This window comes from Papaver somniferum, chromosome 4 (assembly GCF_003573695.1).
Source record: "Papaver somniferum cultivar HN1 chromosome 4, ASM357369v1, whole genome shotgun sequence".
In the NCBI taxonomy this organism is placed as follows: Eukaryota; Viridiplantae; Streptophyta; class Magnoliopsida; order Ranunculales; family Papaveraceae; genus Papaver; species Papaver somniferum.
The window spans coordinates 159,515,055-159,528,639 of NC_039361.1; the positions used below are offsets into that span (position 1 = coordinate 159,515,055).

Genomic DNA, 13,585 nt, shown 5'->3' on the forward strand with positions numbered 1-13,585 from the left:
TTAAATCTCAGGGATTTTGAGAGAGTTTGAGAAAGTGTAGGGAGTTTGAGAGAGTTTTGTGTTTTTGAGTTCAGGGAGTTTGGGGGAGTGTAGGGAGTTTGAGAGAGTTTATTAGAGGGAGTTTGGGGGAGTTTGAGAGAGTTCACTCCTAACTCATTCTCTTTTAAGAAACAATAAACCCTTATTTGCAAATAACATTGATCTTTAATCAAAAGAAAAAAATAAATGAAAATGATCATATCTCTGTATCAATAGTATATTATTTTGTGCAACGAGATATTTTTTTTCCCTTCAATTTAACGGTCTCCATACAATTCTAACTCCCTTTATTCATGAACATTTTCCCACATATCATCCGCTATACTCTTTCTCCATGCATTAGCTTCTTGACGTTGTTGTTCTTGAGTTTGTTGTGTCAAAATTTCATCGTCATTTACAAGCGTTGATGGATGGCTATCTTCCTCTTCCTCGACCGGGATTTAAACTCAGCAGACCATAGTCATATGTTGTGCAAGCTTTGCAGTAGAAAACATAACCTGATCCGCGTGAAAATTTTATTGTACTTCTATAACAAGGTAAACTACGACATACTCAAATTTCATCATATTCCAACGGTTGAATTTAAAGATATCATTATAATCAAATCATGCAATTTCTTACCAAGATCTTTTGAACCACAAATTAGGGTTTTGACAGAGAGAGAGTACCCACAAAAAAAAAACTATACACACAATCAAAATAAACAATCATGGAGATCAAAGATATGAAAAACAATCAAAATAGTACACAAATCAAACTATTATAAACAATCATGGAGATCAAAGAAGAAAAAAAACATACCTGAAAAAAAAACGTTTCCTCTTCTTTCTCCTATAGTTTTCTACGCACCAAACTCCTTCCCAATCCCTACTCTTTTGAGAGATTTGTTGTGAGACCAAAATACACTAAAAACTCCTTCGAACTCCCCAAAGCAACCAACTCCATAGTATTGTAGGGTTTTATGACTAACAGGGAGTTCAAGAGCTTTTTTTTAAACTCCCCATCGACTAACAGGTGTTTTCTAGAGAATTTAGGAGACTCCTCTAAACTCCCCCACGACTAACGGAGATTTGGAGAGACTCCCTCGAACTCACTTAGGACTAACAGGAAAAAACCTAAATACATTAAAATCTCTCGAACTCTCCCACGACTAACCCCCTGTAAAACTTATACTTCTGCTGACGATTTCACTCATTCTCGTTTCACTCTCCAGCATCAACTTCATCAGGTTTAGTTACAAATTGAATTTTTTTAATTTGGGGTTCTATTCATCTTTTAATTGATGTTCTGTATTGGATTTTCAAAGAAGAATTAGAGAAGAAGAGATTTGGTTGTGCAATCTTACAAACACTTCGATCGTAAATTTACTTTCTCCCATTTAATTTCCACAGGTTTGGGAGATCTGGTGAATCTATACTCTTCATTTATATTCTTTGGTTTATCATTTGATTAGGGGGTAAGTATATTGAATCCTGATAAACAAGTTCTTTCTCTATGCTTGCGTAATAATTTGGTTTATTCTAAGTAGGAGCATACACTAGGTTTTTCACTGTTATTAAGACGCTATTTTGTGTGTTCATTGTGTCTTTCTGAAGTATAAACTAGATTACTGGTGCAACACTGAGTGCCGACCAAAAAAGACATGATTCATGTTTAAAGACCGAAGTCACCAAACCATGTTTTGGCATTTTACATTGTGCTTAACGAATGAAGAAAAGACAGATATAAAAAAAACACAAAAAAGGGTGCATGTTACATAATCTTTTTGTTTACTGTTCACTAAATCGGACGAATGAAGCTATATCTAATGACTCTACCTTTTGGTTTCCTGAAAAACCAGTGATGAAATAATTTACTTTGCGTCCACTCAAGGGAGTGATTGATCTTGTGTATTCATCTGGAGTAGTAAAGCAAATCACGTCCATTACAGAGGTTGAGGTGACCTATGCAGGACCATAAACATTGATGTTACGGTCATAACTGGTTGGACATGGACCAAGATTACTAAATTTTGGTTATGAATCTTATGATGTCTTTGGTTAATCATATTATTGTTTTTTCATATTCATGGTTAGGTTTTAAGAAACTACTGGATACATTATTTTATTTTATTTTTAAATTTCAGTTCAGTATCTCTTAGGCATATTGTTTCGTTCTCTCTACGCCAATGAACTTAATCTTCGATGCCAGCAATCATCCCACTGGCATCTTGCAGACATGCTGGTATGACTTCCTCCCGTGGATATTGACACATTAGCCTTGGTGCTGGGTTAGGGCAACAGCTATTGATGAACTGGTCGCCTTTGATTTGGTTTGGTATTGGTACAGGACTCTTCACTGTAGATATGAAGAAATGTGTGTGTAGTTGCATTCACTCATGCAATAATATACTATAGTGAATCTATGTTACCATGTTGTTTGGTCAGTTTGGGTTTCAATGACTTCCTATTCATCCTCTCTCTCTCTAATCTAGAAGTCATGAATCATTCTAGCTCTAGTCAACTGATCACTAAAGATATAAGAGCCAAGTCAGTTGTTAGCAGGGTGAAGTGCTGATTGTGAATGACTTGAGCTAGTCTCATCATGTTCTTGCTTATTCTTGGGTACACATTTATGTTCTTTGATGTCTGGATATACAGTTAGTGTTTTACTTTTGCTGATATAAATTGTCTGGTTAGCTTTATTGAGCTCAATTTGTATTTGACTTTTGTGGATGTACTTTTGAATTGTTTTAAGCATTGATAAGCTTTCAAATGGTCTTATCCTGTTATTCTGAAACTTATTGGTGTTTTGATGCAGACTTTGTAAGGAGTATAGCTCAGAATCTTTGTGCTTCCATAAACTGAAGTGAAATATATCTGTAAGTTCTTCCCAGTTACCTTAGTACACAAATTTTAAAATTAGAAATCTAATGTTCTGATTTCACTGGCTTTGTCTTCTTCTTTGAACAGGATTACGTAATCCCTCGGTTAGTTCGGAATTCTCATTGCGTCACTCATATTTCACGGCTAAGCGCTTTGTCACAGTTCTCAAGCAAACCAATGATGGCAAGTTCAGATAAAACTAGAAACAACTTTTCATCAATTAATTATCCAGTATGTACAAGAACAAATCAAATCCTTGCCTTGATTCTAATTACAACTACATATTTTCTTACAAGAACCTTTAATCTATATTTCCCTAACAATTACTCTGCTTCTTTCTTCAACAAATCATCATCAAAAGATCTTTATTTCATCAACGATGGTTGGCCTAAACAACTTTCTTTAAAGATCTATGTTTATGAAGAAAATGGAAATTGATGGTCTTAAAGAGTTGATGTATGGCAGAGATGGTCAAATTACAGTTGATTCTTGCTTGAAAGGCCAATGGGGAACTCAGGTAATGTATGGCAGAGATGGTAAAAAATAATTGGTGTTTCATTTTTTTTTATTTGCATCTGATCTCTTGACCCCACCAAAGAGTCCTCATAGTCTTGAGAGTCTTGCTACCACAGTGTTTATGATTAAAAAGGAAAGGAGGAATGAGGGCTAGCACACTCTGAATTAATAATTAAAATTCTTCCTGCATGAGATAAGAAATGTCTCTTCCATCCTGCTAGTTTACTCTCCCTCTTATCTTCAAGAAATTTGAAGGTGGCACAAGATTTATCTGATTTTCATATGTATATCCCCGGCCCAAGTACTTCTCATAGAATCCAACTCTCTCCTCCCTGAAACTGCAGCTGAGCTAATTCCTTTGGAGAGACTAAACCTATTTTCCACGAGAAACTAGATTATTTGGAGTTATAATTGAATTATGATTATCAAGCCACACAAGAAAGGCAACCTTTGCAGAAACTAATTGGACCCAGATCTCGTTATTAGGGTCTGTGCAGTTAGACTTGTCAGATATTAAAGATCTATAGCAGAAATTAACTGTGGACACCCTCATGTTGCTCCCATGTTCATCTCCGGAGTCTTGTTCTTCATTGAGTGCTATTAAGAACAGGGCTGTTATAGTGCAGCACCTTCATTAACTTCATGGTCTGTGTCGTCGTCTAAGATTGATGTCCCATGCCTGTAATAAATTGCTACCCATTAATCTTTGATCCTGGATACCTCATAAAACCCTGAAAATTTAATCTTCAATGAGGTGTCCCCCAATCAAACCAGAATTTACCCGTGCTATGAGGCCATATGCATATGTTGCGAAGTAATCTTATGCTGTTCAATAGATTTGTTTCACTTTATTATCTTATAGGTTAAAAATTTTAAATCCATCAAATGCTCCTTAAGTCGAGGTTTCGGACATTGAAGAAAGAGGAAGCAGATTTGTTCTTCGTTCCGACTTATGTGAAAATGTGTTCGGATGATGGGTGGTCTGACTGATAAAGAAATAAACAATAATTGGCTATCACTATCTTCGGTTAATAATTCTCTTATGTGTTTGAAGTCTGAACCACTCTGTTGAGATGTTAAATTTAGTCTACAATTTAGGAACTTCTGTTAAAAAAATCTTGAAAGATGAGATTGGTTTTCACACTTCTTTCGCACTGCAGGTGTGATATAATCTTGAGCTCGGTTCAGAAATAGGATAGTATTAGAAGTGCCATTTTGGTACATATACATGATTCTCTTGTACCTAAATTAGAACTTGTTCATGTTGAACCATTCCTATTTAGAATGGACTGATTGTTTGGTGTTATCCTAGCTTGTAGAATATGCTAATACTAGGATCAAGAATTGTTTCAGCGTAAAGGTATTTATGATCATGTTTAATTCTAATAAATGATGATTGAGATGCTGAAATTCCAACACTTCCAACTAAAAATAGAACCTAGTTTAAGGTATCTACCATCAAGTTGTTGTCTACTGTTTTAAAGCATCATAAGGTGGTATGCACTATAACTTAAACGATGTTAATGTTTTCTAGATGTAGAATATGTGATCCTAAGCATGAAGTGAGTTAGATGTCAGCATAAACGGTAACCATGATTATATAAAGCATGACCTATAGCTAATAAAGAGAATAGTAAGCAGGCTGATATGCTAGCAGTTAATGCTAGATGGTTTTACAAGGGCAGTAGAACATCACTCTCCCATGGCAGTTAGTTTAGTAATATGTTATCTTGATTATATAGATGGTGTTGAGCATTAGAAGCATGTTAGAAAGACATCATCAAATTCAAGAGGATAATCATAATCTTTCCATATTCATGTGGGCAATACAATTTCTTGGCAGGATAAATAGAACCAATAATTCTGAGTGGTTGGATTATGTGCTGGCAATTAGGAAACCTGTTTTTAATTGGTAAGGCCTTTTTGTTTTCCTTACCTCTGCATCTCTTTCTTTTTGCAGTTTTTACCTGAGCAGAAGAAAGATCACCAGAAGTCAGAAGAGGTAGATTGTCCACTTGTCTTATTCATGTTATTGTATGTTTCAGTGCATTTTGTAGGATTGTCTGATGTCGTGATTATGCTTTCTGTATTGAGAGGCCAGAAAAGTTCTTTTCTCGCCAATCTTTATGATTTTGATCGGGGCTTCCTATTTTCATGATGCAGAAAACAGCTTGAGAAGTTGAGGAAACTGTGCAAACATCTATAAAAGTGCATTTATGATGAGCGTGTTAAAACAGGAATTACCCGAAACCATAGTTTGAGGACTCAAAAGGCCAGGTTCAAAAAGTTGGTAGAATGAAGACTCCGAGACATGGCAGAGAATCATTCGACTTGATGCTGTGAGGACCAACAGAGAATTTGTGTTCGAGGGAATGCAACCGCTTGTGTGTTTGGGAACTACTAGATGATGCTCAAGGAGAAACAAAAGTTTCTCATTCCTAGGTTGTTAATTAGGTTGATTTATTTAGGTCAGGTGTTAAGTTTTTGTATCTCATCTACTTGGTACTAGTTTTGTTAAAAGACTGTCAGTGAGGCAACTGACAAATAATATTGTTACTGAACACAGCTTGATGATGTTCGGCAGGCTACACAGTTACTTGTGTTCTTCTCTCTTATATCAATCAAAACCTTATTGCTTTCTAGTATATATCATCACACCCAGTTTTTGTCAGTGAGGCAACTGACAAATACTTATTGCTTTCTAGTATATATCATCACACCAAGTTTTTGGTATCAATTTCTCTCTAGGAAGCAACTAGCAGCTATCTGCATCAATAATTATTTAAGTTATGGTGATGATGAGCATCATACAACCCAACCGAATTGGTTGTGGTGACGATATAACCACCATGTCCGCGGATACTACTACAGTGATAGAGACGACGAAAAGAGCTTATGAAAGACAAGATTATGCTGATACAAATACTCCAGCTGTGATGCAGAAGATGAAACGAGCATGTAAAAGAATAGATTGTGGTGATACAAATACTCCAGCTGTGATGGAGAAGAAGAAGAAAAGATTGTGGTGATACGAATACTCCAGCTTTGTTGGAGAAGAAGAAAAGAGCATGTCGAAGAAAGACATACCTTCCTCATGATATAATTATGGAAGAAATATTAACCAGGGTTCCAGTCCCGACACTGCTAATCTCTGTTCTGGTCTCGAAACTGTGGTATAACTCGATTCATAATGATCATAAACGCTTGACTTATTCTCATTTCCTTCAATCACAAAAACAGCCCCAAGTTATCCTCAGGCTTTCAAATGTTAGGGCTGCGGTTGATACAAAGACTGGTGATGCTAATTATGGGTGTCACTTCTTCAAAATTACTACTGGACTTTACTCTCATGACAATGTTCTAAGGTTTGAAAAGTTTCGGACTACTCTTACTCAACCTTATATATGGGAACTGGTTGGTTACTGTAATGGTCTACCTTGTATGGCACAAGTGGGTAATTACACAACTGGTTATGCAATTTTGGACCCAAACAGGGACGATTTCTCTATATATTTTATCCAGCCAGCATCGGGAAACTCAGCTCCAATGCCCACATCGTCTGTCACGGATTTGGGTTCGATTCCTTAGCAAATGAGTACAAGTTGGTAAGTGTTTTTCGTACTGCTCGAAAGGAGCTTAACTTCTTGGTATTCACATTGGGAACTAAATCATGGAGAAACGTCACTGCTACAAGCATGCCCATATCAGGTCACAGCAGTCGTCCTATTATAAAGATAAGAGCACCCACGAGGAGCGACAAATCAGGCATCTTCTGCACTACTAGCAATGGGTGTTTGGTTTGGAAGATAATAACAACTCTGGGGGGAGCAGGATCTAACAGTATCCAACATGATAATAGTAATGCTGTTAATAATGAGATGGAGATGTTAATGTCTTTCAATCTCCATGATGAGGAGTTTCAGTTCATTCATCTCCCAACTAAAAGTGCTACTGACGAGCAGCAGAAGCACTTACTTGTTTATTATCCCCATCTTCTGGAGTTCAAGGGATCTCCATGTGTTGCACGTATAGAAAAAAGTTTAGGGAATGGAAGTGATTATCCTCATCGTTGTCGTGATGATGATCATGGTAGTAGTAGTTGCTGCTGTTGTTGTAAAGTTCATCTGTACATACTGAAGGATAAAGTCAAGCAAATGTGGGTTAAGGAGGAGGGTTTTGATGTTCGTACAAGTTCTACCAGCACATGGCTGGGTCATCTGGGTCACCTGGCACCAGATCCCTGTTGTTTTTGCTTTGGCAGTACCACTACACCTCCTACTCGTATCTTCAGTTTCTCGGATCAGATCTTACTTTACTGGTTCAGTGGAAATTATCTTCAAGTCTACAATATGCGTTCTGAAAAACAACAGCTTGTGCTGCCTGGTTTTCATAGAGAGGATCGTTTCTTTCAATCTAAGATGAAAGAACCGCGACACATCTTTATTTCTGGTGATGATGATACTTATTGCTCCAAGATGGATTATCAGCTGCACCGTCATGAGGAGAACTTCCTTTCTCTGCAAACTTTCATACCAGAAGGAGTGACAGGAGTTGATGCTGATGCTTTCCGTGAGATGGATTTGAAGAGACAAGACCGTCCATGTTTGGCATATGTGTCTATCTACAGAGGTTCGAGAGTGTTTTATGCTTTTTTTAGTTAGTGCACATGCACTAACTTATATTGGTAACTGTCATCAGTTTACTAGATTAATTTAGTTGTCAAGTCTTAGAGTTACAAGCATGCTTATTTATTAGGAGAACCTACAATTGGCCCTTATATATTGAAGTGAAATTATCATAAACTGCAATGAACTTTCATGTGATGGCTTTATGTTGGTTTATGGATGTATATCTTGAAAGCTGGCAGAAGTGGGAGACGATAGGCACACAAACTGAATTTACTCGTCTTCTCTCTAGTTTTCATCTCAGTTTTATCTATATTTGTTGAAGCAAGAGCAGCTTATTAAGAGAGATGAGCTCCTGGTGGTTGCAGATATTTTTTTTATTTTTTTTTTCCTTTCCGATTGACACCATCATAATGCATGTTCTTTTGAATTTCTTTCTTACATCTCTTAGTTGAGCACACTACATCTTCTACTTTAGAATTGATAGAGTTCGCATCCTTCTCTAAATCTTCCAGTAAGAAGAACATTTGCTCCTTGCTTGACAGACTTGCATATATATTTATTAATGGAGCTTTTTATCCCTTCAGCAATTCCCCACTCCAATGCCTCCAGCGCAGCTATCTGCAACTGTAAAGGATTTAACGCCCCACTTAAGGGAATCAAGATCATTTATTTTACCCTTCTTCGTAAGTAAAGTTAACATCGCTGGTTCCTTGCCTTCCGATCTCTACACATGCCTCTAGACTTGGAGGCGTATCATTATTTGATCATGTAAACGGTCTGCCAAAGCAAATGATTAAAAAGTGGTCATTTAAAGGTCCTCCCTGGCTTCGCTTAGTCTACCCAATGATATTTGATACACCAATTCTATTTAAAGCTATGGAAATGGATGTACTCCTGTACTGAACACCCCGTGCAAAGCGCTGTCAAGCCTAACTTAGGAAAAACAATCTAGGGAGTCCTTATCCATGGGTCAAACCATGATACATGCACTAAAAGGTTGAAAACCACCATCGTTTTTCCTACACCAAGAGTCCTTATACAAACTAGTATCTACCAGATGAGGTGGATAAATGTTTGACAGAAGGCATGGTCAATGTTTAAGATCAATGGCCATAAGAAAACATCTTCAGCAGTATAAGTTTCAAAACAATGGGCATTTAACTGTTGGGCATTAACAAATGATGCTGGTTCCTCAGTTTCATGTCAGAATGGCCTCAATGTTAGGAACATGTCAAATTAATAACAGCCATGTTCCTAATATAAATAGGGAGACCATCTCGAGCAAAAGACTTGGGTACCGAGTAGTCGGAAGTTTCCTCAATAACAAGGAATGGTTGATGTTAGGTTCATCAAGGAAAAAAAAAAGACATAAATTCATTTCCTAAAAACTTCTCCACACAAGTATCATAAAAGAAGAAATTTATATCCAACTACACAAAAGATACGATATAAACTATCCTGCCATAAAATTCGCCAACAAGAGTTGATACTAATTATCCAAAATTGAAAGACAGATGTAGTTCTTTCTAAACCAACTTAAACACAGCCTACTTAGGAATAAGCTCCATCATACCTTGCAACAAGACCACATTGCTCTTCAATCTATCCACAGACCTTGCCCCATCCGAAAATTCCTTCTGCATCTTAATAAGCTCCTTCCCCATGCTTTCATGACGGTCTCCCAACACTTTGACTTCATCAGTTACATTCTTCAAAGCATTCACGAGCAGGATCCGGACTGTAGAGGAGATCAGTTGGTTACCAGTGGCAGTGTTGTTATCACTGGTGTTGACAGCACCCTTATCCTGATTCTTGTCCTGTTCAGTTTTTCTGATTGCGAACAGGTTTCTCTGCACCTGGTTCAGTTTGTTTGAAATTGTTTCTGGTAGTTGCAATCCTTCTCAGATTTGGACGCTCGAGAAGAAAATCAAATCAGCATTCGCATAGACAAGAGATTGGTCTCCTTCTGTTGTATGAAGTTCTGCAAAACATGATACAAGAATGAGTAAATTACAGCGGAAAAGTGTTGAGAAATAATGCTAAAAGGCTGATAATGCTTAAGCAAATACCGCAAGGGTAAACTACGGATGGGTAAAACAAAAATACCAATCACTAAAGACCGATACAATACTGTAAGGTGTACAAGCTTTACCAATCACTAAAAATAAAGACAACACCGTACGGTTTGGTTAGGCAAAAGCTGCAACCTGGGTTACGGAAACAAATACACCTCAAGGAATAAAGAGGAATACTTCAAGGGTTCTGTGTCTGTGACCTAAAAATCAAATAGTTCTGATTGTTTAACAAAAATCATACTCGGGGTCAATCAAAATTTCTCCTAAAAGCCATTAGGGGGATTTCTTGAGCAATTGTTGCACAGAATACTTATCATAATTATCAGATATCTTTAGTGTTACTTAGCCACCAAAATGCTACCAGAGACATAGTTAATTCAGGAATTTAAACAGACAGTTATCAATATGAAACTTAATGAAAACGGCCCTAATAATAACAGACAGTTATGCACCACAATGTTCACAGTGTACAGTTAATACCTCAACATATCCTCTAAAACAAAAATACGGCAAAAAAATTTTTTTTTAAAAAAATCATATCATCAGTCGGATTATCACTCAGATTTTCCTCCATAAACCATATAGAATTAAGTATTTCAAACAACTTAATTGAAAATCTAGCATAAGATTATATCATAAAAAATAATCAAAAACACTTAAAATGGAGACGCTTCAGCTGAGTCATGAAAGCATTACACATATTGGGAACCTTAGGAGCCAAAGCTTTATCAATATTCTTTACGCCTTCACTCTGGAATTGGTCGAACAGGGGTTGCGAAAGAAACTCAATTCCACCCAGATGGTGGATCTTGAAAAATCCATTAGGGCTTTGAGCTAGTATTGGAACGGCTCAACATCAGCTGCCTTCAGCCCAGCACCAGAATCTACCACATCCCCTTCACCAGCTAGCGCATGATTTTCAGAACCTAGCTCTTTCGATTGTTGATCTCCAGTTACACGATCTAGTTGTTGTGACCGCTGCTAATCATTTTCAGAAAGTAAATATGACTGTTTCAATCTCTAATCCATCACCAAGCAGTGGATCCCTGTGATTTCCTCTTTCGCCTTCGCTATCAGAATGAGAATCCTCAACAACGACATGATCGAAAACAGGAAAAGAACCAGCAGCAGATAACTGAGAGTGAGGGACTCCTTGAGAATCAATAGGAATGGAGACGGCGGAGAAATAAAGTCAGGTTTTCCTGAGTGAGGGACCCACGTCAGCCTTTCATAACACTCCCCTCTCAGCCGCTCGATCACTCCACGAGATCATACCCGAGATCACACAATGTTTCATCCTCTTTCCACATACAGCCAGGTAAATAGCCGGTTGGAGGCCTACTCACATTTTGTGACCGACTAGACAAAGCTGTTTTTATTATTTATTTTTCTTTTAAGTGCATGAATATTATAATGAAATTTAAATTGTTCCATAATTTGATACTCATATAGCCATTTAGTGGTGTGTTTGTGTGCAGAATTTACGATTCGGAGGATTTATAGTTTCATGAGATTTTTTTTCTTCTTTTAAGTGCATGAATATTATAGTGAAAGTTAAATTGTTCGAGAATTTGATACTTGATGGTGTGTTTGTTGGTAGAATTCACGATTTCGAGGATTTATTGTTCCATGGATTACAAATTCTGGGATTCATTCAAATTCCTCCTGTATTTGGTAATTTATTTAAAGTTCGTAGAATTCATAAAATTATTTTGTTTTAAAGTCCATATAATGTTGGTATTATCCTTAGAATTTTAATATTATATATATATATATATATATATATATATATATGAGATTTGAAGTTAAACATAATTCCCTAAATAAGTTTCCCACCAGACCTTACGGGGGGAGGGGTCGGACTCCATACATAAGATTTGCTGGAAAACTGATTCTCATGGGAAATGTGATTCCAGGGATTTGGGCAACCAAACATTCTGTAGGAAATGTAATTCCAGCAAATCTCATGGACACGTAAATATCACATTTAAAATTCTACATCCAAACCCATCATAAGAGGATTTGATTGATAGAGGGTGGGATTGTCTGGTCCCACATTGGGTTGAATAGTTTGTTGATTGGTTTTCTTCCGCCCCATAATTAGGATCGTTGAAATTCATGTAATCATCCAATAAATATGCAAGATTAGTTTATGAGAAATACCTTATCCGGAGTACTTGACCGATCATCTTTCTGTGACCGTAATATGTATCCAAAATAACATTGTTTTTTGTTGCCCACCCACAATTTCATCACAACTCACATAAATATAGGCAATACTAAGATCAACCTCTTCCTGGTGTAAAAAATTATTTACCATTTCGAATCTAACCAAAAAATATAAGAACTGTTGGAGAAAATGAATCATTTTTAATGTATTTTAATTTTTGTTCTTGGTTAGAATTGATCTAATGACCTAAAGTCTAAGGATGCTTACTCATTTTTTATGGGTGAATGAAATGCAAATGTGGGTGGGCATGATACACTTGCCATGCCTAGTGCATTTATACACATGCATGTATTAACAAAGATTAAAGTTAAAACAAGTTTTAATTCCTTAACGGATAAAACAAGCTTTTAATTTCTCAAGGGATTATTTAAAGAAGTTTTTAATTCCTTAACCGAATAACTCAAAACAAGATTTTAAGTTCTACTATCTTTGTTAAAATTAAAACAAGGTTTTAATTCCTTTAATGTTTTTATATTCAATGAGGGAAATTACCAAACACAATTTATGTCAAATTCATTTTCACTGCCTATAAAAGCAAATGGATTTCTACATTCCAACAGGTGTTCAGAAGAAGCTATTATCTTTCATCTTTTCTTCTTTCTCCCTCTGTGTGGTTTTTTTTACACTCCTGAGCTTTGTTGTTGAGTTCGTAAGTGGGAAAGTGTTGTAGTGCTTACAGTACTTGCAACGGGCAGTTTTATCCTGGATACGACTTCACCATAGGGTATAAGCATCACTCATTTTGAGTGTTTATTTAAGCTTTTCAGAAATTTATTTTTAATATCACTAATTCAATATTTTATTGTTGCAGTTCCAACAATCTGAACACGATAGTTCACCGGTACGCCTCAAAATGGTTTTACAGATGAGCGAAAACTGATTTGCAAATTCAGGTAGAATCTCGAAATACTCCATGGTTGATAAAAATCATTTTCGATGCTTTAAAGTGTTCGATGAAAAGTTCTTAGGACCGTGGAAAATTGAAAAGGGTAAAGTTGGAAAATGAAGAGAGGCCATACGAATCCAATTTGAGGAACAAACAATCAAGGCAAGAAGAAGATTTGAACTGCAGACCTCTAAATTAAAGGAAAGCTTTAGCTCTTGAAATTTTATTTTAGGCTAAATAATAATCCCACATGGAGAAGAAAGCAAATTGTATCGGGTTTTTATACCTCGACTAACTGTTGTCGACCAGTAAGATCCAGGCATACAGGAGTTATGGCCTGGAATTAT

The 13,585-nt window shown here is 36.5% G+C and overlaps 2 long non-coding RNA genes across 2 annotated transcripts; one reads left to right on the plus strand and one right to left on the minus strand.

Annotated features, from left to right (window-relative positions):
* The first annotated feature begins 1,147 nt into the window (after window positions 1–1,147).
* Window positions 1,148–6,064, plus strand: LOC113274423. The gene is made up of 7 exons (XR_003323007.1): window positions 1,148–1,267; window positions 1,431–1,495; window positions 2,839–2,899; window positions 2,991–3,134; window positions 3,265–3,420; window positions 5,380–5,421; window positions 5,583–6,064. It is a non-coding gene; the product is annotated as an uncharacterized LOC113274423 (long non-coding RNA).
* Window positions 6,065–9,424: 3,360 nt separating this feature from the next.
* On the minus strand, window positions 9,425–11,344 carry LOC113274424. Its single transcript, XR_003323008.1, has 2 exons — window positions 10,819–11,344; window positions 9,425–10,028 (listed from the first exon to the last, which is right to left on the minus strand). It is a non-coding gene; the product is annotated as an uncharacterized LOC113274424 (long non-coding RNA).
* Between the last annotated feature and the right edge of the window lie 2,241 nt (window positions 11,345–13,585).